The 27,732-nt window shown below is 56.9% G+C and overlaps 1 protein-coding gene across 2 annotated transcripts in view; it reads right to left on the reverse strand.

The window, feature by feature from the left end:
• LOC106041627 (transmembrane protein 121) overlaps window positions 1-27,732 on the reverse strand; it is a 51,690-nt gene that overhangs the window by 21,334 nt on the left and 2,624 nt on the right. Inside the window, exons 3-4 of one of the 2 annotated variants that reach the window (XM_067001363.1) lie at window positions 26,523-26,595; window positions 24,506-24,676 (exon numbers count right to left, since the gene is read on the reverse strand). The gene's annotated coding sequence lies outside the window, so the exon portion shown is untranslated. Of the gene's footprint in view, window positions 1-1,106; window positions 1,287-24,505; window positions 24,677-26,522; window positions 26,596-27,732 lie in introns of those variants that run through there. The other variant, XM_048080237.2, reaches the window with a different exon arrangement.

The following is a 27,732-nucleotide window of genomic DNA, read 5'->3' on the forward strand; positions in this document are numbered from 1 at the left end:
TGGTGCTACCCAGATTTTGCACTGCGTGGCCATAAGACAGCATCTCCATGGCCCTGGGGACACTACAGCGAACTCAGGAATTCCAGCTAATCCTGAATACATCCCTTCCCCTTCCCACCATAATCTAGAAGGCGTTCTGGCTCCTCTCTGCCCTTACGCCACTGCACACAGCTAAAGAGGCACCCAGATTCCTGGCGAACCCCCCCAAGGGACACCCCCTTTGTGCCAGCCGCCCTGCGATGAGCGTGCCAGCGGCATGCCCGGCACCAGGACTCCGTCCCCCAAATTCCTCCAGGTGGGGACCACCCGACCCCGCTGCCCAGGGGACACGCAGGGCTGAGCACAACTTCCGCAGGGGCTCCGGCAGCGCTGCGGATCCACACCCCACGCCCACGCCAAGCCACGGCTCAGCTGCACAGCCCGGCTGCCCCACGGATGGGGCCGGTCTGCCACCGCGCCGGGAGAAGGGGCAGGGGCTGCAGGCGGGGATCTGCCCACCGCAGGAGAGCTCCCGGGGGAATTCACCCAGGAAAAGCAGCAACAGGACCCCGAGCACCGCCTGCATCCGCGCTGGGGGAAGGTTTGGGAGAGGGGAAGGTTTGGGAGAGGGGAAGGTGGCACTCACACCGCACCCAGCACCCCAGGGGGGCACGGGGCAGTGACCCCCAGGCTGTGCTGCTTCTCCCACACCGCTTTCTGTGGCTGTGAAAGGGAAGGGCTCCCAGCGCGGAGAGCACCCTCTCGAGCATCCTTCCCCGTGAGCACAGCCCCCACCCCGGTCCCCACCGTGAGGAGGGCTGGGGGAAGTTGAGGTTCCCTGGAGAGGACAGAGATGGGGCACAGCCCCCACATCCTCCAGCCGAGGCCTAACCGCAGAGCACCCTCCCCAGCGGGACGGAGCGCCCAGCGCCCCGAGCAGCAGCAGGATGCTCTGGGCACACCCTGGGGGACCCCCAGCTCCCACGGCGCGCACCCCAGACCCAAGTTAGCTCCGAAAGCAACAGAGGCTTCTCCTCTTCCTCCCACCTGCCGCCGGTCTCTAAAGCAAGCGGGGATGCCCGGAGCCGAGCCGTGCCGGAGCCGGAGCCACCCGCTCGGTGCCTTACCTGCGGGGCCCGCTCCGGATGCCGCGGTCGGCGCCGTGGAAATCCGGGTGCCGGCTGCGGCGCAGGGGGGGCGGGCGGCTGCCCCCAGCCCTCCCGGGGGCCGCGGAGCCCCCCCGGCCGCCCGCCGCTCAGCCCCGCCGGCCCCGCACCGCGCCGCGCTCCGCCGGCCGCGGGAGGCGCGCTGGGGGCGGGCGGCGGGGAGGGGCGCTGGGGAAGGAGGGGGGGGGCTGCCCCCACCGCCCCCCCCTCGCCGGGAGGAGACGGCCCCCCCCCGGCCGTGGGACCCGCCCCCGAGCCCGCTGCCCCAGCCCCGGCCCCTCCTGGCTCGAGCATCCCCAGCCCCGGGGGTGGGAAGCGCGGTCTGCGGGATCCCGGCCCCGGCGTTGGGGCTGGTCCTAGACCTCGGGGCTTTCGTCCCCATCCCCGGGATCGCCATCCCCAGGAGGTGGGGAGCAGCCCGAGGCTGGGGATCCCCGTCCCTGTTCCCGGCAGCTGCGAGCGGCCCCACAAGCGGGGGGCCCGTCCCACGTCCGTCCTAGAGCCTGCCCAGCCCCAGAGCCGTCCTCAGCCCTTCTCCAGCCTGAGCTGGAGCAGCTCAGCTGCTCTGCTGGTAAATGGGGAGGGGGCTGCCCAGCCTTCTCCCCCCCCAACGCATCCCACCCGTAGCAGAGGTGCTGCTCCATCCCCCGGGGAGCACAGGCAGCCCCATACCCTGTCTTATTGTCACTTTTCCAGCCCCCCCCCCAAGCCACTGACACTGTGGGTGTCCCACCCGGTGCCTCCCCGGCCGGGGGAAGGCACCTGTGCACCACAGGGGGCTCGTTCCCCCCCACAGACCTGCTGCTGCTCATTAGCGCTCATTAATTACACATGGCCAAACGACAGCAAGGCACGCAGGGGCAGTGACACCCCCTGACATTTTGCACTGAATTTCTCCTTTTCAGTGTCTTCCCGTCACTTTACCAAACAGCTTGCCCACTTCGTGAGATTCCCGGGGAGCGTTCTGGCCTCCGAGTGTGAAGACAACATTCTCAGCTGCGTTTGCAGTTGCTTCACAGAGTCACAAACCAAAGCAAAGCACGCGGCGCCTTTCTGTCCTGCCACAAGGGCTGAGACCGGCACTGCCCGCAGGGACGGGGCAGCGTGGCGGCCACACGGCCGTGGAGAGCATCCTTCCCACCCGGCCTCCCCAGCACACCTCCGGCCTCCCTCAGCAGCAGCGTGCTCCCAGAGCCACGAGGCAAGGGCTGTGCTGCCCGCAGAGCCTGCCCTTTGTGCCTCGAAGCTGCTCCGAAGGGCCAGGTCCTACGTGGATGGATGGGGCCGCCGGGAGCAGGGGACCCTTCTCGGGCAGCTGAGCGCAAGCAGCTTAAGGCAGCAAGAGTGTTTATGGGAATACGATCTTAATCCGCTAACCAGATCAGTCAAACTGCCAGTGATGCTTTTCCCCTGGAGTGCCTTGCTGCTCCCGCGCCCGTTCCCACATCGCTGCAGGAAGAGGAGCCGTGCCTGGCACACGCAGCCGCTGCCCTCCCACGTCTGGACCTGCTTTATCTACGCAGGCCAGCCACGGCCTTAATTCCCGGCTATGTTAACGAGCAATGCTGTAGGTTGCTCAGAGGGACCTGTGGCCGGGCGAGGTATGGCAGAGAGGCCTCACTGCCGAGCACCGAGAGCCGGGATGCGCAGGCTTGCGAAGCAGGGCAATTTAGAGACCTCTCCGCGCGCTGCCGGTCACTTAGCACACTCGTGCTGAATTATGCCGCTCTTACACAGCCTCCGAGGTTGCTACTCCAGCGAGGCAAAGCCAGCCCTTATGCTAATCTATCTGTTAGTTTAATAACTCTTACTTGCATTTACTGTGCGGCTTAATATTGTCAACACTCCTCAATTTCGGCATGAGAGTGCTTGCAGGGTGAATTATATCAGTAGAGGTTAATTTGCAGAAATGCAGCCTCCCAACAGGCCGTACCCGGGGAGCTTTTAGCCAGAGAGCTCCGTGCGTCACCACGCTGGCCCCACACACACCTGGTCACTTCTTGCCCTCTTCTTTCCATTTCCCACCCCGTCACCCCTCTCTGTTCCCGTTCCTCCCATTTTTCCATCACTTTCTCTCCTTCTGCTTCCCCTCTGCACAAGGAAGGAGCTTGGAGAGTCTGACCGTGAATCAAAGTCTTGGTTCAGTTGAGCCAATTTGGAACAAGGAGAAAGGATTTCAAGGGTCCCTGTTCGGAAACACGTGTTAGTTCATCGTCTGTGCCATAAATCTGCCCGTTTATCCTGCCGGAGCTGGAGGAATAATTGAAGCTAATTGATTTGCTGATCAGTGAAAATAAATCATGAATAATTTATCCGACGAATATTATTCACCCATCCGTAAAGCTGGTCAGCTACTGAAAATAATTATTGCAAACACTCCATTTTTCAGTCGGTGGCTCTGAGCATTTGCAGACACCCCTCGCAGCCCCCAGCGGGGCTCCCTGCAGGTGCAGAGCCCAGGGGTGACGGAGCCCACCCCGAGCATTTCCCCTGCCTCTCCCCCGTCCCAGGGGGAACATCCCACCTGGCTTCCTGAAGTGCCAGGGCAGAGCCAGCCTCTAAATCCTCTGCTCAATCCCAAATGTTGAAATATCCCCCACAACCGGTGGTTTTTGGCATCCACCTGGTGTCTGGCGCTGCCCCCATGGGCACCCGGCAGCACCCACACAGCCACCTCTGCCGGGTGCCAGGAGGAGAGGAAAGGAGAGGCTCTGGGGTTTCTCTAAAACTGCAGTTTATTTTCTAGTCCTCGCGCGTTAGGATTTCTGAGAAGCCAAACAATCTCTGGAGGTTCTCCGTGTTATTTGCCTTCCAGCAGAAATCCGAGCAGATTCTCCCGTGGCTCCCAGATCAGGCGGGGGCAGTTCCCCTCCCTCTGCCTTTCCACCCCCAAGCAATACACAAGCAGCCTCCCAGTTGAATAAACATCATCCTTTCCCCAAAACATCCTCTCTGAGTGATTTCCTGGCTCGCAAACATTTACAAATCTGTTCTCTCTGTGGCGGGGGGGATACCAAGCAGCAGGAGCTGCGAGCTGCCTGGCGTGTGCGCTCCTGTGCCGGGCTGCTCTCCTTTGGGAACGAGAACCTCCTCTTCCAGATGAACCTGGGACAATTTGGAGAGCCCTACAGGAACCCTTCCATATTTAAATTTGGTGGAAATAGGACTCTGCTCTCTGCACCCACAGGGGCACTGCTGGGGAGCCCTGGCACCAGGGAGGGGACCTCACACGTGGTCCTTGGTGGGCAGGAGAGGGCACGGGGACACATCCTGCGTGCCCTGATGTCTTTACCTCTGCAGCCAGCTTTGTTTGGCCTGCTGGAAGCAGTTTGGGTGATGTGCTGGCATTTTTCACCTTCAGATCTGCTGTTGCACTTGCTTAGGAGGAGGACGGGCTCGGTGGCCCAGGCGGAGCAGAAAGAAGGGGGAAAAGTTTGCTCAAGACAACCTAATTGGTCTTAATGAGACAGGAAGGGCTTTGTGCTGCAAACACCCGTGTTTGTTCTGTGGGCTTAATGCGATTTCTGTCTGGGTTTGATTACTCTGGGGAAGTCCTCTGGCCTAATAAACAGAGCCATAGGGAATTAGCACCGATAATTTCAGATGCTGCTCTCAGCCCCAAACCGCACAGCCTTCCAGGGTGGAAGCTTACCAGGGAAAAGGTAATTATGAGAGGATTCAATTAGCTGCCAATTACCAGGCTGTCCGGGCTGCTCTGGAGGGTGGGCAGGGGCCAGGGCTGGGTGCCCGGGCAGGGGACGGGGGGTGACACCGGGCCCCTGGGCACCCAGCCTGGGCTGGCACTCCCAGGCGGCTGGGAAACCCTCCGCAGCGAGCCTTGTGCTTTTCCCCCAGCTAATAGCGATGAAAGCTGTTGTTTTCAAGGGAAACACTTTTGTGTTTCCTGGACATTTGGATGGTGGCTTCCCTAGAAAAATGGTGCAATTCCTGCTTTCCTCTAAACTGAAAGATGGGACGCAGCGTGGTGCTGTGCCAGCTTTTTATCGGTACCTCCTTAAACGGAAGGGAAAAAAAATGACTGGATTTCACAGCTGCTGCTGAAGAAGTGGTCCTCTGGAGAGCAATGCTTCCTCTGAGACATTGCTCCGTGCCTGCAAGCGGCTGCCTGTCTCCGCAGGCGCCGGGGGGTGACGTCCCTGTCTGAAGCTGTCCGAGGAGGTGGCTGCTGGTCACGCACCCTGCTCCTGCTCCACCAGGAGCCTCAGACGTGGAACAGAAAGACCCCGAGATGCTGGGACCTTGGTTACATTAGAAAAATGGGTGAGGGGCCGGTGGCCAGCTCCTGCTGCCATTCCCAGCGCCACTGGCCGGGCACCTCCCTGCTGTGCCCTCTCCTCCGTGCCATCACAGCACCATGCCTCCTACTGATACCAGGGGAAGTCGGGCTCCTGGGCAGGCTTCCAAGCACCGCCGCTGCCGTCAGAAGGACGCAAACCATTCGAGTCGAGCGATATATTCTTACAGCACCGGGAGAGGGAGGCGGGGTGGGAGCATTTGGTGAAAACACAGCAGTTTCTTAGCGCTTCCCTCGCAGACGAGCAGACCGCGGAGACAAATCACAGCAAGCTCTCCTTCCCTCCATCAGGAGGAGGGAAAAAAAAAATGCTTTTTTGTCTTTTTGGGCTTTTTTGTCATCTCTGAGCTGGCAGAGATGCTCAGGGCAGGGAGGAGGCACCCGAAGCACTTTGTACCTGAGCACCCGCCTGGCCTCACTCTGTAAGAAAGCCAAACTAGCCGCCGCCTTTCCGTGTCAGCACAGCTCTGGGCCACCAGCCCCAGCTCCCCCTTCCTCTCTTTCTTCAGAGCACCAAGCCTGAAAATTCCTCTTTGCTGCTTTCTCGCTCCCTCAGACCAGAGATTATTTTTTTTCAGCTCACTGCTTTTTCTTCCCAGATCAATTTCCTGCGTTTCACATTGATTGCTGTCTGTTTTCCCATTCTAGCCGTTGGTGAATTTCGCTTTTTATTGCTAATTACTCCTCCCACTCCTCTGCTGGCAGGAATACTTCCCGCTTCATTTTTACCTGGTGCGAGGACCGGTAGCCAATATTCGATAGAGAGAAACATTTTTAAATCAGTGGGTCTGAGCAAAATAATGGAGGATGCCATATGGGACATGGCTAATAATGCACGGGCAGCTCCCTCGGCGCGAAGCATCGCTGCCAGCAGCAGGCAGGACTGCAGAGCCACGCAGGTGCCCAGCCACAGCCGCGGGTCACTTCCTCAGTCGGTGAGGAAGAGGGGCAGCTCCAGGAGGGAGGAAGGCTCAAGGAAGGGCTCCAGCAACGTGGCACAGGCAGGGAGGTGGCACAGCCCTGGGACCGGGCGTCTCCGAGCCCCTTAAACCACAACTGATGGCCTTCCACTGCGCCTCAGGAGACAAATGATTCCAGCCCAGGGCTGCAGAGGAACAATTTGGGGAACAAGAACTTGTGGCTGATGTGGTGGATCCGTCACCTGAGGTTTATTAACCCCAAACCCCAGATGAGTCAATCAAGGGCTCTCACCAAAGGAGCTGACTGTGCCCACCAGCACCGGGTGCCCTGCGTGCCACTGCTTGTGCCAGCATGGGGTGGCAGTGCCACCAAAAGGCTCTTCCCACCTTCCCTCCTTTCCCTTATTTTTTTCTTTTCTTTTGGAAGACCTAAAACAAAAGGGCTGGGAAATCTTGCCAAAGTCTCCGCTAAAAGGTCTCAAGCTCAAGCTTCAGAAATTAGGAAACGCCGGTTTTATGGAAGTCAGGTTGACCTTCGTTCTGCCCCCATTTACATTACGATGCAGTGTTTAGTTAAACGATCACTTACTTCCTCCTCCTGGGGCTTTTCTCTCATCTCAGTGCACACGGAGCAGAATTAAAGTGGCACGAGAACCACAAATCTGGCCTTTCCCAACACCCGAGCACTTAGCTCGCAGCCTGAGCGGTGCTTTTTTAAGGGAGCTTTTTGTCAGCAGTACCTTACATAAGTCGCTATCGGTATATTCCGTTATCACAGAATTCATGGGATAATCAGATCTCAGTTACAACCAAGCAGTGTATAGCAGAGCCACCCCTCCTCCCCTACCACGAGGCTTAGTGCATCACCCTGGTACCGTTTTTCCATTAAAGCCAAATGTTGGTGAATGCCCCAAGAGGCTCCCAATTCACATGCTGCAGCCCAGACCTCTATATTAAAAACCCATCTAAAGTTCCCCAGCAAAATGGGCGAATTAGAGAAGTTAGATCGCGTTAATTCTCTGCCCATTCATCCCAAGGATAGGCAAGCCCGGGATGCTGCTCCCTGCTCCCACACGCCGCTCCCCGCTAATGGGCACTAATTTTCCTGGGGAGCTGGAGATATTGCTGTTGAGCGGTGCTCTTACAAATAAGTTACCGGTGCTTTGTGCAGGGAAAATGAGCTCATTTTCCGCAGAGAGGATGGTGAATTTGCATCTCAATGAATACTTTTTCCTTGAAGGAATTTTCCGTTCCGGGACTAATAAATTCTTCTCTCGGGTGAACGGTCTCACCTGTGGGATGTGTGTCCTCGCAGCACCCTCACACACACAGAGGAACCCTGCCTGCTCTCCCTGCCTATTCACTTGCCTCCCTGCCTGGACAGGACAGGGAAGGGCCCCAAAAAGCATCAGGAGAAGACAAACCACCCAGCTGCTCCCTGCGCAATTAGCAGGGCTGGAGACAGCTGGTGTGATGGGCAAAGCTGAGCCCCAAAACCATTTGGTATTCCTGCCCAGCTCCCTGGGAGCAGGCACGGGAAGGGAGGTGGTGAATTGTCACTGCCCCGGGAGGGCGCAGAAAATCACGGTGGCGATGAACTGCCTGAATTATTTAGAGGGAGGCAACCTCGTGCCATATGTTACATGTCAGTACGTGGGGAACGTGCCGCAGCCCTTACGGTAATAATTGCATGCTTCATTTTTTTATGATTTTTTTTTAAAAGACCGTTCTCTGGGAGCAGCAGCACTTGCAGGGAAGAAGTCGGATGCCTGCAGCACAGGGGCTAGGTACAGAGGGCTTGGGGAACCACCAGGCTGAGCCGAGGGAGAGGAGGAGGAACCTACGGAGCTAGGGGTGAGCACACATTGTGAAGGCACTCCAAGAGGAGTGAATAAAACATGAATTTCTCCATGGGTGTCTGTGAAGAGGTCGGGATCGATGCCAGGCCCTGGGTGCAGGACAGCCAGAGACATCTGCATGCTCACGCCTCCTTTGCTCCCAGCCAGAGTGGCCCCAGCCCCGTGCCCTGCTTGTGCCGCAGCGGTGGCCGTGCCCACGGGTGGCCATCCCTCCCCAGGGCGCAGGGCTCCAGGAAGAACTATTTTTCATTAGCAGCTTTACAGGCTCTTAGGCAGCCAAGCAGCCATGCCTGAAAGGCTCGGGGGTGAGCTGGCCTTATTGCACAAAGGTGGCTAAGCTCCCAAATCCTATTAGAGGGGAGGGAAGAGCCGCAGTGAGCGGCCTGAGGCAGGGCAGCCTCCAGCTGTGGCAGCGAGAAGGGCATCACCTTCCCTCAGTGTCACCCCACCTCTTGCAGGGAAGGCTTGCAGCCTCCCAAAACTGTCCGGAGCCTCCCAGTACCAGCGCTGGGGGCTGTCCCTGTCCCCCCCAGCTCCTCTGCCCTCTCTCCCCTCCGTGGCCGCCTTAACAGACCGAAGCCCCAGCCCCTGGGCTCCCCTGTCGTGCACAGCCACGGCTGTGGCTTGATTGCTCCTGCTCATTGGCTTGGCTGGCGAAGGTTACTGTGCAAATTAACTATATTTAGCCTCCCAGGTTTCTGCGAGACACTTGACTCAAGCGTTGCACGACATTTCGGTTTTAAGAAATATAGCGCTGCTGAACGTCGATGAAAAATAAGTTAGGGGGCAGAAAAGCAGGCCAGGCGAGGAATTGCCATCAGCAGGACCCCTGCAAGCAGCAGTGTCCCTATGCGGTGCCCAGCACATCACGGGGAAGGTTCAGCAGCGACATGCTGCCCTTCCCAGCCCCACAGCCTGCCAGCCCCCAAAGCTCGCCGTGGGTTTTATCCTCTCATATCCCCCACCAAGAGGTTCGCATCCCACAGCAGCTTCCAGGCAGCGCAGCGCAAAGCAGAGCATTACAATAAAATTGAGTTATTCTGGCACAAGAAATGGCTCTCAGCGCCATTTTTCAAGCTTTGTGCATCCTGTTCCAGAGCAGAGAAATCGCCCAGCGATCCATCAGAAAGGAGAAAATATAAAACCTGGGAAGCAGGGGAGCCAGCTGGGTGGTGCAGCACCCGAGCAGCCCCGGGGTGGGTGCTGTGCCCCTGCACTGCGCCCCCAGCACCAGGAAATCTCCAACAAAGTGATCCGTGGTGAACTAGCTGGTGCACAGCACCAGGCAGGACGGTCCTGGGAGAGGCTGCTTCCAGCAGGTTTTATTGCCTTTCCCTCCTCCTGCTTCAAAAAGTCATTTTGAATCAATCAAAATTTGTCAAATTGGAAAGGAATCAACTTGGGCTTGCATTTTTTACATTTTTTCCTCCAAAAGAAGACTTGGGGGGAAAAAAATGAGACAGAGATTTGCCGAGGTACAATGAGACTCATTGCATTCAGACAGCAGAAATCTAAACTGACTCTAACAGGATGTTTCACCACTCGACGCCATCCGCAGACCCGCTCCATCAAACCAAAGCAGGCAGCGTTCAGGAGAAAGCCACCTCCAAATGTCACCCGGCTCGCCTTCTGCCTGTGCCAGCTGCACTGCTGGGACACCCGCGGACGCCATCCTCACCGCGCTGCGTCCTCTGCCCTGGTTTGCACACACCTGTAAGCCAGACACGTCCTCACCAGTAACACCAAGAGAAATTTGGGGCTGCTATTCCCAGGGCTGTGCTGGCTGTGCATCCCTTATAGCCCCTTTGCCCAACGAGCCCACCTGAGGTTCGTTCGCACGCCTGCAGCTGCGTCTGTGGCAGTGCAAAGGGGGAAACACCCTGCTCCAGCAGGGAAAATGGGGAGCTTTGTAGGGACGTGTTGCCTTTTTCTCCCGAAGTTTTACCCAGACAGCACCACGTGAAGCTTTTGGGCTGGGTTTGGCTGCCTGCTGCCGAGCACGAGCCCCCTCGGCCACTTCCCTGCTCCCCTACGGAGCTCCGGGTGACAAACGCAGGAGCCTGCCCTCGGGGACAGCAGGAACCGAGCCCTTCCCGCAGAAGTGGCCTTAACTACACACTAAATTTGGGTTAATTATGAACACATGCTCCAAGATAAAGCTTGAAGGAAGAGCTGAGCATCAAACACACAATGAATCTAATTAACACGAACGCAGCTAATGAGATTTGAATCTACACAATATTGCGCGTGTGCTCGAAACGGCTGCCTTTATGGGAGTCATTTAAAAAAGTTAAGCAGGGTTGGACTCACAGATTAAGCAGCCCTGATGGTTTCCTTTTAAGCATGTGTTCTGTGCATGCATTGCTGTTTCTCTCGCTTCCTCGATGGAGCTGCTCGTGGTCCCGCTGGTGCCCCCAGGAGCTGGCAGATCGGTGTTCCCACTGCTGTTGCAGGGGCTTTGGGGCAGCTCCGGGGTTTTGGGGAGGGCTCGGGGCTGGGAGCAGGGATGGGGACATGGCCCAGGCTCTCAGGAGGCACCTGAGAAGTCCTCACAGCAGCCCTGGAGGCGGGGAGGCTGCAGCAGGAGGCTGCGTGGCACAGCCAGGGGGGCCTGGCAGCCCCCAGGGCACGGAGCAGCCCCCTGCAGCCCTCCGCATCCTGACGGAGCGGCCTCGGCGTGCCGTGGAAGAGCATATGTTAAATAAGATGTATGGCTTGGGATAGAATTGCTTAGCCCATAATGGAAATGGACTACCCGAGTCCTTAAAGCTGCCGCTTTGGCAATTTATTTCCTCATCAGCTGTAAGAGAGGAGGGAATCGCACTCGGTATTTCATGCTCCTCGCTCCTGCTTGCTGTCAGGTGAAGATGTGGGCTGGGCTCCTGGCAGCCCCCCTGCGCCCAGAAATCCCCCGTGCCTGACGCTGCAGGCTGAGGACTGCCCTTGGTGGGAGGGGGTCCGGCACCCTGCAGTGCCCAGCCCCCGGGGCTGCCCAGGACCCTCGTGTCCCCGCGGCGCTGCTTCAGCACCCGGGGGAGGGCTTCTTCCTCCCACCGCCTGCTTGCAGAGCGAAGGAAGGGACTGAAAGGTGTGGGAGATGAAACGGAGAATTGCCTGGGAGTTTCAACAGCAGCGCGTCCAGCAAAAGCAGTTGGCTTTGCTTAATTAAAACGACCGTGGTGCTGCAGTGCCTAATTAGACGCAGGCACCTGTAGCCAGACAGCCGCAGTGTTGGGCGTGAGCCGTGGGGGCACTCGGCACCTCCCTGGCTCCGTGTCAGCCCTGCGCCCACCTGGGCTCCCCGTGCCACGTTCAGAAAAGGATGCCCGGTTTTCCTGGGGCTGGCACCCGTGCAAGAAAGGCCCAGGTGAGGATTGCTCACGCTGCTTTAGTGGGGATGAATCACCAGCCGTGCCTTCCCACCCCCTGCAGATGGGTGGATGGATGGATGGGTGGATGGGTGGGTGAGCCCCCGGTGCCCCAGCCCCGCTCACACGGTGCCGGGACCAAGCAGGGGACAACCCCACATCCTCGGCGATGGGACAGCACGCAGGGGGCAGCAGCCAGGACATCGTTTTGGGTGGCGGGAGGGCGAGTGAAATTCCCCTGAGCCCCTGCAGGGATTTGGTGAGTCAGTGCCGAGTTTCGCCGCAGCCCACCCATCTGTCATGACTTGGCTGCAAGACAGAGCCGTGACTGAGCGCCGTGCCCACGCGGAGCGGAGCGGGAGCAGACGGGAACACGCCCCGTGTGCTCAAAGTGGAGGTTTTGATTACCGCGGAGCGCAGGAACTGACAAGCGCCGTGTGGAGTAATTATTGTTGTGAAAGGAACACCAGCACCGCGCGCCGTCGAACACGCAGCACGGGGTGCGGCCCCAGAAAGGGATGCCTGCTTTGAATGAGCCTCGGGAGGAGGAATGCGGGGCCTGACGGGCAGAGGGGGAGCCGTGGCGTTGGTGCTGCTGCCTCTGCAGGGCTCGAGCTCCTCCGGGAACCCGGCCAGGCTGTGGCAGGGCTCCAGCAAGAGATCCTGTAGATCATTGTAATGTGACTGTGTCTTACAACCATGCACTGTGTGCAAGAAAGGGATGTTGAGATCAGCTGATCTTTGTCCTTTTGGAGACGGTGAGCTGATCTATTTCCCTGCCCAAAAACCTCCGGCGGCTCGGCGATGCTCGCAGCCCTGCTGCTCGTGGTGCCCAGCACATCACAATTACTGCCACGGCCCTTCCCGGCCTCCCTGGGTCCCAAAGCACATCAATTCTTGTTGTGTTTAATTTGCGCCCGGTCTCCTGCAAGGAGCTTCTCGCAGTTCTAGCCCCAAAGCTGTGCTGTGAGGAAAAGGTCAGATCTTTGGGGCCCAGCACTTCATCAGGGCTGTGGTGGAAGGATATAACACTGCAGATAGGGAAGAATTGGCTTCTTGGGTACTGAAACCCCCTCAGGTCACCGGCTTGTTTGCCAGGCTCCGAGTACCTCATTTCTCCGTATTTCAGCCATTTCCCAGGGCCCTGCACGGCTCGGGCTGCAGGAGGCAGAGATCCTCCTTCCCATCGCACGCCCGGTGGCTTTGGAAACAACACTTGACCCTCCTGTGTTCCCAAAGTCTCTGCTGATGGCAAAGTGATAGCGCCAAAAAAATATTGTTCGTTGCTCGGTGAACAGCTCGCTTGTTTGGCTTCACCGCTCGGGTAGTACCAGACACTTTGGGAAGCCGTCCCCAGCCAAAGTCCATTTCATTTCGGAGCAAATCAAACTCTGCTTGTTTGCTTCCAATTGTTTCTGGCTCGTGGCACACCGAGGCAGTTCCAAACAGCGCTGCTTCTCTTGAATGCTAATGAGCACCAGGTCTTACCCAGTTATCAGGGCTCTTCCCAGCACGCTCGATGCACCAGGCTTTCTTAAAGGGCACGAGGGAAGACTTTTCTTTTCCTCCTACCTTTGGCATCCTTTTCTTGCTGCCTGTGGTCAGGGAGGGTGTCGGCGTGCTTCTGCAGGCAGCGCCGAGACCCCCTGGGACAGGCAGCCTTGCACCTCTGCTTCCCCAGGGGAGACAAACCGCTCCACCCTCCCGGGGCTGGTGCCTTAAGGAGCAGGGCAGCCCGATGTGAGCCTGTCTGGTTGTGGGATTACCTGCACGGGTGGGAGAACTGGACCACGGGCTGGGTAAAGCCTCGGACAAAGCCGTTGCACCCATATTCAGGGGAGCATCCGGACATGCATGTGTTACCAGCCAGGTTACCGCCCTAAACTTATTCACAGAGATGTATTTTGAGTCGAGCTGTGATGAGAGGGAAAATAAATAAATAAATTCTTCCTGGTTCAGTGACTGGAGTGTGTTTTGTTTTCTTTTTTTTAAAAAATCCTTATGTTGCATTGAGCGAAGCACTCAGCGCAACTCCAACGAAAACACATCGGTTTTGTCCTCCGGTACTTACCATCCTCATTTAAATGTAGCTTGATTTCCAAATGAAACATTTCGAACGGATCACTGGAGCCTTCCAGGATCGCTTCTGTTTAAAATTATGACTTAGAAGCCATAACATTTTGGGAGGGAGAGAAAACCCTTTGCCAAACGCACCATCGTTTAGGTGAGTTTGAGATGGAGAAGGCCCCCAGGAGGAGATCTGCGCTTCCTCAGCCTGTTGGGAGCACACTGGCCGCATGGCAGCCGGTGTCCTGGGGCTCGGGTGAGGCAGGGAGAAGCCCCAGCTCCTCTCCCCGTCCGTACGAGGCCGGGTGCTGGTTTGCAGGCCGGGGGGAAGCTGTGCCCCGCTGGGAAGGGGAGGCAGGTTTTGGCTGCGGGGCTCCCCCAGCCCCGTCCTGGCTCCGTGGCACCCCTGGGGCTGGCCGGGGGGGCTCCGCAGCCTCCTACCCGCTTCTCCCCCTGCCTCCCGCACCCCTAAATTATTCACCTCGTTGCGGAGCCCTCATGAATTACGGAGCCCAAGCTTGGTGTCTGCTAGCAACGTGTTTACTTATTCCACCACCAGCCCCGTCCGAGCCCCCCGGCCCCTCTCCCGCTGCCCTGCGCCCGCTGCGCCCTGCTGAGGGCCTGCCCGCAGCTCCCCGGCGGGGCTGGTGCGGGACCCATGGATGCTCCCCTCCACCCCCAGCTGCTCCCAAGCCCCTCGCTGCTGCCCGAGCTGCCCGGCACGGAGCCGGGAGTCACCTCTCGGACCCCCCTCTGGGAAGTTTCCTGCCTCGGTGCAAAAGGCAGGGCAGGAGGCCTAGAGAAAGCAAGTCGGAGGGGAGGGACTTCCCCCAGTAGTTTGGCTGGAGGAAAACAAACAAACCCAAAACAGCCCCTGGCTTGCAGCAAGCTCACCCGCCTGGCCATTTCCCTGGGAGAGCAGAGAGGTGGAGGATGCTGGCCGCGCTCCCCAGCCGCGCTCTGCTCCCACGTCAAGGAGCAGGGGCAGCCTGAACACCCTGAGCACCTGGGTGCCCTGGGAAGCCCCCACCCTTTACAGCTCCAGCTCCCTCTGAACTTCCCCGGCTTTCAGCTGGGCTCGCTGCCAGCTGCGGGGCCGGCAGGGCTTTGCGGGGGGAACCTGCAGCAACCCTCTCCCGCAGCTCCTGTGCTCCGCGCAGGTGCCCCACGGACCCCCCTGCACCCGCGTTAAGGGGCTGCTGCAGCCCCTCGTGGTAATTTCCTAATAAATGCCACCTTCTCCCCCTGGCTTTCATGCATAATTCAGAGGATCCTCTAAAAATAAAGTTCCCCAGGCAGCCTCAGCAGCCTGAATAATTTGCCTCCAGGATCAGGGGAGAGGCGCAGGGCTTCGTTAGCCCTGGGGCCGCTCATTAGCGGCCAGGCTGGGGGCTGCTCGGGGCCAGCAGGGCACGGTGCTGCACAGGAGCAGGGGCTGCCCCGCACTGCAGGGACAGCCGGTGAAAAACCTCCGCTGATGGTTTTTTTTAACTTGTTGTGTTGTCCTGAGTGACCTGCAGTGACAGCGCAGTGCTGCGGGGGCTTGAGAGCCTTGTAACACGGAGCAAGGATGGCACAGGTTGGTTGTTAGCAAGGCAATAGCAAAATGAGTATATTTACCCGGTACATGGTGGCTTGGGTGAGCGCACACAACTGTCTGCTACTAAATTTTGTGTTGAGACCTGCAGAAGCTGAAGTACAGTCCCGCTGCCCATGGGAGCGTGCTTTGAGTGACATCCTGCCCCCAGGTTTCATATCCTTGAGTAAGGAGAAATGTAAAAGCAAAATCTGAGTCTTCCCTCCAACGTCCCCTGCTCTTCTGAGGTACCTTGGTGGTGTTACTGCTGCACTGGGTCCGGGTTCTGTGCTCTTAGGTTGAACTCTCCTACCGGTGCTCGTCTTTATCCGTGCTTAGTGGCTCGTGGTATAGCACCTGGAAGACCAGAAAGAGCGGTGCTGGAAAAAGCTGTCCGCTCCTGCTGTCAGCCTGCTGGAAACCTGAAAATTTCACTTTCTGACCAATGGACTGATAAACCAAGGACCTGTCTCCTGCTGTTAATTATGTCTTGCCAACTAATTACGTCTCCCACTGCCTAGAGAAAGGCCCCTGCCACTCAGTAAGCCTGAAAACCTGCAAGGAGGACAGGCATTTCCCCGGGCGGGAGGGACAGGCGGGTGGCACGGTGCAGCCCAGCTCTGCTTTGTTTAACGGCCTTGGTAGCAAATCCCAGGAAGAGCAGAGCAGCCCAGCTGCTCTCAGAGGTTACTGCCCGAAGGGAAGAATCCCTCCTCATTTTCTGCTGGTCTGCCGGTCCTAACCCTGATTTCCCAAAACAGCAACCACAATTAAGTGCTCTTTTGCACTGGTACGAAGGTAATAAATGGTTTGGGAGCAGCACATCGGGCATCCTTGCTGCCCTCCACTTGGTGCATGCTTAAAAGCTGGCCCTCAGCATCACAGTCCTGGGGGTAACAACTGTGCACAGCTCAATTAATCAGAAACAAAACTTCACGGACAATTACAGGCAGCAGTGGGACTGGACTCACTCTCGGATGCCTGTGCTCTGTGCCAGGCCCCGTGTGCTGCTCGTGCCTCCTCTGCGTGGCTGGGGGTGCTCACGGTCATGCCTCTGTGTGTGCATGGGTGCTGGCCTGGGGCTTGCAAGGGAGATTTCTCCAAAGGAACAGCATTTGCAGCATTTCCAGGGGATTATAAATTAGAAATCAGCCGGGGACCCTGCCATACAGTGGTTCTTCATTTAAAATGATGTTTCCGTGCTGACGGTATGGGACCTCTGCTTCTGATGCTTTTGAAGCAGCTCTGCCTCATTTCTCCTGCTCTACACAGACCTAAGCACTATGGAAGGCAGCGGGGTGACTCCAGACCCCGCCGAGCATCACTGCTGCCCGTGCCTGCACCACCCGAGCACGGGGCTGCAGCTGGGAAACCGCTGACACAGGTTCTCTTGGGCAGAAAAATCAATATCCAGTTTTAAGATACTTTTCTATTGCTGTTGATTGCCTTATATTATACCAAGATACAGTAAATTCACTTGGCTTGCTCCTGCATTACTTTAAAGCCCTGGAGTTCACGTCAATGTTGAATACACTTTTTTGGCTCTTACCTCAGAGAAGTGAATTCTTCCCATCCCCTGACCTTCTGTGTTAGCAAAAATGATGCCTCTTCCTTTGCAGCGCGTGTTCTCAGAATGGCAAATGAGTAATTGAAAGGGAGACAGCTGCTAGGGTGTGCAGAGAGCCCGAAATAGTGACGGCAAGCTACATACACGCTGTGGGGTGCACGTCCCTGCCTTCCTGCGTGGGGTGCAGGAGGGTTTGCGGGAAGGCACGGAGGCTGCGGGGATGAGCTGGGGTGCTGGGGCAGAGCCTGGGGGGTCGGTTATCATTTTGGGGCATCCTGCTCCCTCGGGAGCCCCCAGCCGTGCTCTCCTGCTCCAGATGCGGCTCGGAGCAGTTGTCCCCACTCAGCACGCGTGCTTCCAGCTCTCAAGGGCGTTTGTGCGAATGTTTTGTTTCCCACAAGTGCCAGTTGAGAACAGTGCTGTGGGAGAGATGAGCGAGGAATTTCTGGGGACGCCAGCAGCCCCTCCCCGTGCCTGTTTCGCGAAAACAAGGTCACTCCTGCCAGCCAAGTTGTGCACCAAGTGTTTCCGCCAGGTTTGCTCAGAAGCTCTCCGTGTTGCTGGGAGAACCCTCTAGGCCTTTTTCGGGAGGCAACGAAGCCATCCCCTGTCTCACAGCGAGCAGCCCTCGGCTCCAGCGGGGACGCGCGGCGCATCGAAACCCCCCCGCCACACACCTCCGCCACCGCGCCTGCGCGAGAAAAGTGCCAAAGCCCCCCGCGTCCCTTGAGCAGAAGTTGTAACATCATGTTCCTTCAAATCCCAGAGGTGAGAAAAGGGGCTGAGGTCCTTCGGTGGCTGAGCAGCCCGGCAGAGAGCCTGCCACAGGACAGAGGGGTGCCAGAGGAAGCTCAGGGAGATATTATTCCCACCAGAGTAAATCTTTTATTTTTTTCCATATGACTCCCTCGACACAGGGCCGTTTATTTATCGAGGATGGCCAAAACGGTATTAATTCGTGTAAAATATGAAGTATGGACAATATCTCCTCAAGGGAGGCGAGGGCAGCACTGGCCCGCACCGTGCGAGAGCTCTTAAATCCCACAGCAGCACAAATGCCACGCGTATCAATTTTCACTGACCCTAAAGCCAGGGGATGAATTTGCTGCTTAAAAAGAGGCTTTTAATGCACTTTACATGCTTTAGCACCATTAACGGCTTAATGAATTAGGCTAACGATGACTTTCGGTTTGCACACAGGCCAACACACGAATGCTCAGCTGGCCCCCTGGGACCCAGCAGACGCTTCCCCTCTCCTTCCAGCCCAGCAGGCCGGCTGGGAAGGGGGGCGACGTGCAGGTGCTGGGAGGTGAGGTAGCACCGGGGGGACGGGTGGGTGCTGTATCCCTGGGGAGGAAGAAACGGCTGAGGGGGAGCAGCAAGGGAACGGAGGCTGGGGACGGAGCCTGGGCTGGGGCAGTCAGGAACAGGAGCCCTGGTGGCTTCGTTTCCTGCCGAAAGAGCACCTGCAGCAGGGACAGGCGCTGCTCCGAGGCCACTGCTGGAGCGTTTAGCCAGGAGGTCCTTGCTTCGGCCACCTGCCCGGGACGCTCGGGACAGTTCTCATCGTGGCAAGGACACGGCTGATGTCTCTGCCTAAAAGTACACGATAGGCTACTCCCAAACCTGCTGCCCGAATGATTTTTTCCTCACTAAGTAGAAGAGAGGAGGAACTGGTGCGCTGTAATGATTTTCCTCCCCGTAGCCGTGGCTGAATATTGATATTGGCTCGAGCACGAGGAGGCACACCAACACCTGAGGAGCAGCAGCAGCAGCCAGCCCCTCAGGGAAGCCTTTTATCTACAGCCCAGGCCTGGGCTAATGGCTGTGAGGCTCGGAGAGGAGCAGAACAAGGATTTCTGACCTGGGTGCACACGGAAAATGAGCAGCACAAGGAAGACGTGGGAAAAATGCAGTGAGTCCAGCAGATGCCACCAAGACACCGAGCACAGGACATGCAGGGAGAGCCAAGAGCTCCAGGTCAGCTCAGAGAAGAAGGCTTGTGCAACCTCACTGCTGCAGGTGCAACTGCCAGATGGGTGTTGGAAAGGACGGATGGATGCAGCACAGAAAGAAAATCCAAGTAAAGCTTCCCGAGGAACAGCCTCGAAGGAAACGAGCCCTTCCCAGCACCCCCAGAGCTCTGGGCTCCCTTCCTCCTGATCTGGTGGAGTGCCTCTGGGGGGTTTTGCCCCGACACCTATGCTCATTTCCTCCCTGTGCAACCTCTCCCTGTTTGTCTGGCTCTCCCAGCAGCCCGAGGACAGACAGATGAGTTATGTCTGTTATGGAGCTGCCAGCTGGAGGCACAACGAACTGCAGCTCCGTCATAAATCACATGCCTGGCCCCTTGTCCAGCTGGGGCTCGGCTACAACTTCTCCAATGTGAAAACCACTACGGGTGGAAGCAACACCTTGTCCTGGCCAGGGATAAGCAGCCCACAGCTTCCAGCTTGTGCTGAGGTGAGAGTAAGTAGCCCCCAAAAATTGTCCTAGAGCTTTGGGTCTCTAAAAATACCCCCCCCGCTGATTCAGCAGGTCATCGATCATGCAGGCTTTCGTTCATGATCCAGCACTGTAACGACCAGCCAGGTAGCGCACACAGTGTAATTCTTCCAAAGTGCTCTGCAGATGCAGATGAAGACGCTGTCAGGACACAGAGGAATTATGAGTGCTCACGAGCAGCTTAATGCCATACACAACCGGACTGATGAGCTCCTTGGATGAAGAAAAAGGAAAAAGCTAAGCAGAGCCCCGGGCCAGCGTTGGCACTTGCTGAGGTGCCTGCGCAGCTAAAAGCACGGGTAGGGAAACCTGGAGAGCTCAGGGAAGGGTCAGCTCTAAAAGCCACTTTACGGGGAGAAACCTAATGGGCTCAATCCATTTAGTTTGTCCGAAGATTGAGATGGCTTGAACACAATTCTGTAAGAATCTACGTGAGGAGATTATACTTCCAGGTCTATTTATTTAAGGGCTTGTTTATATACAGGGCTCTTAAATCTAGCAGGCAGAGCCATAAAAAAGATTAAGGGCAGGATGCCCTAATGTTTGTACGCAGGGAGAGCAATTGACCCTTAGAGGCACCACCACCTCTCCTGGCAAGCTGTTCCATCAGCTGGGGCTTTAAAGGCAAATTTCAACAGCTCTTTAAAGCCAGGGCATAGCTGGAGGTAAAAACCTCTTGCTAAGGCAGCTGCGAGGAGCGAGTGGTGCTGGGGCTCTGAGCAATGCCCAGCTCCAGATCTGGGAGCACGGCCCAGAGCTGCGGGGCTTTGGGCACCCCCCTGGGGTGTTAGAGAGAAAATAAAGCTCTGCCCATCTCCCACCTCACTTCCCATTCGCTTTATCTTTCCCAGCTTTGTGGCTGGGTGGCTGTTGGACCAGCACGGAAGGATCCTGCTTTCAGAAGACCTCAGAAGCATTTCTTCTGCAAGGTTCCCCCATCTCCACGTTACGCAGCGCGCCCTGGGCAAAGCCAGGGGGAGCTTCGATTTCTCTTTAATGGCACAGCGCCTGCTCCTGGGGCTCATCACTGGCTTAGAGATAGCTTGAAAAATGGCATTGAGGAGGACAGACCAAATGCCTTGCAGCGCTTGCTTTCGGGAGCGGGTCACTTCTCCGGGGATGTCTGCAGGAGCCAGCGGCGCCTCCGCCTCGCGCGCTGCCACCAGGGGCTGGCAGCTCTTCCTTTCCCGAGAGCGGATCAGATTAAACCCTTATCTCAATCTGAAATGCGATGGATTTCTCTTCTGGCTGCCGCAGCACACGTCAGAGGCAGATATTATAGCACAACACGGGCTGTGAAGCGCTAATCAGACACCTAACGGGAAATGCTTAGAATAATGAGCCAAAAAAAAAAAGCTCTGAAATTCATTCCCTGTGGCAAAGGGGAAGCTGGAGGGAAGACAATTTGCCGTGGTCCAGGAAAGTGCTGTATTTCTCAAAAAGAGAGATGTGAAACAGTCTTAAGCCTATCTCCTGAAAATTACTTAGCAGGCACTAACTCAGTTAAAATGGGCATGATGGGATTTTTCGCAAAGCAGCGGGCCATTGCCTGGCGTTTATCTGCATGTATAAATAAGAGCGTGTACTCACGAGAGGATAAATAAGGGGATGCGTGGTAAGAGGGAAGAATTCAGAACCCCGTGTCCTGGGCAGACCGAGGAGCTCAGGAGCCACCAGAGCAGCTTGGCCAGCTGAGCCCAAATCTGTGCGCCCCTGCTCCTCGCCACGGCCACATTGTGCATGAGCCGGGCCATGGTGCTCAAAGGGAGCACTGCTGGTGGGTGTGCTCTCCTGAAATTCATGGTGAGAAATACGCAGTGCACGAGCATGATCTTGACGTGGCACGTTGCACCGCTGCTCCCTCCCCAGGGCATGGTGAAGCTGCTTATGGCGCGGGACCCGAGGGGCTGCCAAGGGAACAGCGATCAGCACTGACGCACGTTCCTGGCCACATCCGTCCATCGCGGTGCTGGCATCAGCACCCTGGTCGCAGACCCTCCGTGGGACATCACACGCTATGTGCCAGACCTGAACTGCAGCCAGCTCCAAGAAATAAATGGCTATAAGCCAGATAGAGATGCTGCCTTTCTTGCCCTGTGGCCAGTGCCTGGTGCTCCCAAGTGCTGGTTTCTCCTGGCCGGGCTCTGCTGCAGGGTTGGGGCAGGCACGGGGACGGGGCAGCTCCAGGCCACGCAGCTCTGTCCTCCCATGAGATTTACTCCCCTAAGCAGCTCCCCCAGTTTTTTGCTGCTGCACATTCACGCTTGATTAGTCCCTGGAAATACAGAACAATATTTCCATTGCAATTTATTACAGTCACTGAGACATAAATTCTGTAGGAAGGGAACAACGGGATACTGCAGAAAGCATCTTTCAGATGTTGTGCGGAGGGGGGGGAAGGAAAAGCAAACCCTCTCCATTTATTAGCTCGGAAAAGCTTATTGCAACTTCATGCTGCACCACCACAGAGAAAGGGCAACTGTGGGGAGAGCGCAGTGCTGCCCCGTGCATTCAGCCCCTGCCTCCCCCTCGCAGACGCATTGCCCTTTGCACTCCCTCGGACGCAGAGATCACCAGAAAATGTACTCCTGAATATTGAAAATCAATGCTTCTGTTGGTTTTTAGGGAGTTACTCCCAGGCACTACACGTCAATATTGCATCAGATAACAGAGCGGAATATTTCAGGAGCTGAGGCTGCTCACTAATTGAGCAGAGCCGAGGAAAGCGAGGAAGGAGAACAGAGGGAAAAGAGGTTTTAGAGAAAGAGGCGCAAGAGGATGGAGCAAGCCAGGACCGACTGTTTCTACTCTCTTGTAAGTGACCTACAGTCCCCAATGGGACTCAGAAAGCCAGTTACACGTGCAGCGATGTGACTAAAAAGGAAACCAAATGGCACTGTAATTGCTAGAAAGCCAAAGCCTCAGGGTGCCCAGCCCATTTAAGCAGAGGGCCGTGCGCTGAAATCCAGCAGATGAATAATAAGTGTAAGGGGAGAGAGAGAGAGAGAGATGGAAACGGCTCCAGCCACAAAAAATACCTCTGTGGAGCTGCGGGCAGGTGCTGGAAGGCTGCAGCTGGCGATGCTGAGGTTCCAGGCCCACGGGACAGCCAAGGGGGTAAAGGTGCAGCAGCAGCAGCCGGGGCTCGCCGTGGAGAGGGGCGAGGGGAGCCGCCGTGGAGCAAGGGCTAGGGAGGAAGGCAGGCAGCAAGCATTATAAATATCCCCCAAGTGCTGCAGCTACGCTCAGTAGGAAGGTGTGAATCTCCAACTAGATGAGCAGCAATTAGAAGCAGAGCAGCAAACGGCAGGAAATGTGATGAGAATGGTAATGCCGGCGGAGAAAAGCACGCGCTAGGGTGGCCAGCGGTGCGCTTCAGCGGCTTACCTGCGACATCGGGGCCTCACGCATCGGCCCAAGGGGCACAGAGCTGGGATCTGAGGTTCAGCCTGCAGGGAAAGCCTGTGCATGGTGCAAATGGGGCATGAGAAAATGCCATCACTGGGTCTGTAATCGGTGATGATGCTAACACGGTGCTCAAGCCCCGCTCTGGAGGAGATGGGCCTTGGCACGGCTTCCCACCAGGCCAGACAAAACGCTGCAGTGAGACAAGCAGTCGGATACAGTCTGGCTAATGTCAGCATTTTCTGGAAAAGCAGCATCAGACAGAATAGGGCTGAGCACGGACTGACCTGGCGGGGATGGACGTGCCCAGGCTGCAGGCAGGAGGCGGCACCGGTGGGCAGCACCCGTGGGTCCCCAGGGCTGTGCTTTCCCCGGGTGCTGAGCCTGGCAGGACGGACAGGTCCCTGCTGCAGCCCCTGGGGACAGCAGGGCGTGAGGAGGGGGCTCCAGCGCCAGCAGCACCCGCAGGATGCCCTGGAAGGGCTCTGGGGGCACTCGCTGCTAAGTAACACATCAGCCCCGAAGTTAAGCACGTACCAAATAATTCATAAGGCGGCGTGAATTATTGAATAACCTCTCATTATTGCCATCTTAATTACACACCATAAATTTCATACCTAAAGAATACCTTAATACTCTTGCTGAATCATATTTTACTGGGCTCCGATCCGAGGGTTTCAGCACGCCGGCGGGGCTCGAACATAATGGGGCAGGGCCAGGGCGAGCACCTGGGGGCCAGGTCCACAATTCCACCATTTGCTTTGCAGCAAAACCAAATAATTTCGAACGCCACTCTTCCCCCAAATCCCAGGTAATTTCCAGCCCCAAATCACTGTGCTTCTGTCCTCTTACTGTGGCCATGAAATCCCCATTTAAGAGGAGGGGCTGTCTGGAAGCGGAGGGGCTGTTTGCAGGGCAGGGACGTGCTGGTAGGAAACCAGAGCAGCCCAGCCTGCTCCAGCAGGTCTCCCCTGGGATCAGCAGCACTCACCTCCGTGCTCCACCAAGCAGAGCTGTGTTTCCCAGGACAGACACCGTGCTGGGACTGCCACGGGTGCCCCGTTTGGGGCTGTGTGCTTGGGCACGTTCCCCAGCACCGCCGGGGTCCCCTCCTGCTCCGCTGCTCAGAGAAGAAAGGCTCATTCTGGGGAAACGGCAGTTTTGCCTGATTTGTGCGAGTTTCCTTCTGCTTTTATGGCAGCCCATAAAACGTATCATCTGTCCTAAAAGACGTGGGCAGGTTATCGCAGGCTCGGCTGAGGGCTGCCTCGCGTGCTTCCCCGCTGGGGACCCAGGGGGAGGCTCCAAGCCATCAACCCCTTCCCGAACGCCCACGTCTCGTCTGCAGCTCCAGCAGCACCCCGAGCTATCTGGGGACTTCTCGGAGAGGGCTTCAGCTGGGGGATGCTCCGCGCTCCCCGGGAGAGCAGGAGACAGCCACAACTCTATTTTCAGCCGAGGTTTCCAAGGCGCTTGTTTACCAGCACTGCCAACAAAGTCTGTTATCACGTCGGCGCTGCTGACAGCTCTCTTTGGAGCTGACTTTTGGGAGAAAGAGCCTAAAGCGAGGCTCTCAGCAGGGAGGCTCGGGATCCTGTGCACACTGAGGCTGGGATGCCTGGGCTGAAAGCAGCACCAGGGCTTTGCAGGAAGGGTGCTGCACCCTGTGCACCCCCCAAACAGTCACGCTGGGGATGCACAAGGATGCAGGGGAGGCCTCCTGCAGGCTGTGGTGTTGCATCTGCCCTGCTTCCCTTGGCCACTCGTTAGGCAGTTACCTGGAACACACCCCTGGGGCGCGAGGGTGAGCCCGTGCGCAGCCAGGGAGACGAGCTGGGAGTGCAGGGGACGGGCTGGTCCTGCTTCAGCAGCACTCGGGGCAGGGCGGAGGAGGAGATCTGGGGAGCGCTGCTTCGAGTTGCCAGCCTCACGTCACTGCCAGCCATTTCCTGGAGCAAGGAGGAGGTAATTAAATCGTGTCGGGGAAGGGAAGCTTCACCGGTGGCAAGAGCATATTGAAGCTCCTGAACTCATCAGGGGAAACGCCGGGCTCCAAATTAAATGCGCTCACTGTTTCACGTACCCTCGCTCACCGTTGTTGTAATGAACCTGGGAATTAATTGTTTGCCCATTTAAAACAAGTCCCCTCTCGCTCCGTGCCGCGTTCCCCCTCTCCAACCCCTCCGTAATTTGATATTCCGCTTCGAAAACAAATTGGCATTCATTGGAAAATCAATCTTTTCATTGTTTAACTCTCATTCCTCCAGGGAGCGGGTGGGAATGGAATTACATCCTCCGGCGGGAACCCTCCCTGCATGCCTGATGGTGGCTGGGGAGCAGCCCAGGGGCTGACGGTGGCAGCAGCCCCGTGGGCACAGCCAGGCACCGCCGGATCCTGGGGGGGTCCTGTGGCCCCACTGCAGCAGCAGGGATGCACGGGGAAAGCTGCTGCGGTTTGCAGGCACTCCTTGATTCCCCACCAAGGTCCTCGGAGCGTCTCTTGGGCTTTCTGGAGGGCACAAAAGCTGGAGGACAGCACACGAGCATCCTGCTGCTGGAGTCCTTGTCCCCTCCGGTGGCCCCGGGCACACCCGGGACTCTGCTTTCTGCCTGGACGGGGGCACTGCTAATGCGGCGGGCAGCTGGCCTGGCAGCGCTGCTGCTGCTTCCCGCGGAGACACTCGCTGCCGAAATACAGCGCTAATTTTATGGGTAACATTGGTCGTCTTTTACGCTCTCCGCAGGAGAATGAATAGCCGCTTTTATGCAAAAAGGTTTTACTGCGGTATCAGAAAGCACTAATGAATACACAGAGCCAAATTACACGGTACCCCACGAGCCTCGACGCCTGGACAGAGATTTACAGCGCAACGAGCAGCAGGCACAGATAAAAGCCTGCAACCAAAGCAGGTCATACGAGTAATCAGGGACAATAAATTTCTGAAAAATGGAGCTGTCAGCCCCTTCTGTCCAGATGCTCAGCTCCATCTCAAAACTGAAGAACTTGGAACTGTGAAGAGTTAACGCGGCCGACGGGCAGCAGCTCGCGCCCTCGCCCAGCTCCCAGGGCTCGCTGCGCCCAGGTCAGGCAACGTCTGCACCCACAGGGGCTGGTGTCCCCTTGGGTGGTGACATCAGGGTCCTCGTGGCTGTCCCAGGCCAGCAGCTGATGTGCAAGCAGCAAGCCGTGGCCTGCAAGCCTGCAGGAGCATCGCTGGCAGGGGCAGCCCCCTGCCAAGTGCCCGGCAAGGGGGCATCGGCGATGCCTCACGCTGGGATTGCCTTTCCCTCCCCTTTGCTCATATTCTCTCTCAGCAGCAGCGTGCGAGCGTTTCTGTCAGGCACATATTAGGAACCATTCGTCATAAAAAAATTAAGGGGTATGGAAATAAAGTGACCTCTCCGAGGGCTTCAATTACGCTGCAAGGTAATTGTGTCTTCCCCGCGCCTCCATCACGGTGTTTGGGAGTCTTCAGCAGCGACTCATGTATTTATTACAGTTTAAGTATCCTTAGCCCCGAGCTCTTTCCCGTAATGAAAATATATAGCGCAAAACCAGAAGCCGGCAAGCAGAGCCTGAGCCACGTGGCCAAGCCGCTGGCAGCCCTCCTGGCAGACGAGAGGAGCAGCACGGACCCCGGCCTGCCACGGGGCTGCGGAGCTCTGGGCACGGCTGCTGCCTCCAGGGAAAGGGGGGAAAGTGGGAGAGGCAATTTTGGGGGCTTCCCCTGTCCCTGCCTTGATGGAGGGTGAGTGTATTGGGCAGGAAAAGTCATCTCAAGGGAACAAACTTACTGTGGTGCTGCGGGATGAGGAGCGGGTCCTCCTGGGCTGGGTCTGCGCTGAAGGTGCAGCAGCAGAGAAGAGCCTTGGCAGATGCCACAGGGAAAAAAAAAAAAGACAAAAAGCAATTTTTGTTTGTTTTTTGTTGGGAGACACGAAGTTTTACGCCTTGCATAAGACAGAGACGATTTAACAAGAAAAAAAAGTGTCACAAAATCCCCGAGCTATAAATCACTCCTCTTGCAATCTTGCAGCAGAAATGCGTAACATCGCGTGCAGCACCGGGGCAGGAGGCTGTGCTGGGGGGTGACAGCAAGCAGCCCGGGGGACAAGTGCTGGGGGAGCAGCGACCACCACGATTATGGTCAGTGCGAGCAGAGGGCAGCCCCAGCCAGTAATACGGCTACTGGATGTTGCACCAGAGGTGGTATAAATCGGGGAAATTATGAGCAAAACCAACCAGGTGGAAAAAAATGATAATTAAGTGATTGTGAAGGGAAAGCTAAGAGCTCTGTGTTTAAGAAACAGCGCAGGAGGCAATGTGGCCAGAAGGTTAACCCGCTAAAATATGAAAACAATCAGAAAGCAAGGAAGGGCAAGGTGTCTATGGGAAAGATGCCAGGAAGCAGTTGGGATGAGAAGCACCGTAACAAGAAAATTTCCGGCGTTGGTATAGATGCTGCTCTGCCAAGGAGGAGAACTTAAATGGAGCTGGAGAAGAGAAAGCGGGCCCTGCTCCTCCCGTGAGCAGGAAAGGCTCACAGCGGATCAAAAAGCAGATCTGCAACGTGCAGCTGAGAGCGCTCCCGCCCTGCTGCAGACGAAGCAATTTGATCACATTTTATTTTGTTTTTAAACCTTCTCCTTTTGACCCCAAGAGTTGCAGCTGAGGGTTCCTGATTGAAGTCTGTTCCCCGGCCCCTGCGGGAGCCGCAGCGATGAGGGTGCAATTACCTAGAGGTGTACATTAAGCCCAATGCAAGCGCACCCTCACTGCTTTTCCTCCCCTTGTTCTTATTGATTCTTTTTTTGGCTTGTTCTTGCTTCCTCTTTTTAAAGATTTCTAAATTTATGGACAGCTCAAAGGGAGCGCTGCTGTCGTAATGAGAAAAAATCGCGGCTGTGCGCTGCGGCTTCCTTGCTGTTTCCTTGGGCCCTCGTTCCGTTTGTTTTCATCCGAACGCCATTTCCGTGTAATGGTCGCAAACAATATTGCATTAGC

This window comes from Anser cygnoides, chromosome 8 (genome assembly GCF_040182565.1).
Source record: "Anser cygnoides isolate HZ-2024a breed goose chromosome 8, Taihu_goose_T2T_genome, whole genome shotgun sequence".
Classification (NCBI taxonomy): Eukaryota; Metazoa; Chordata; class Aves; order Anseriformes; family Anatidae; genus Anser; species Anser cygnoides.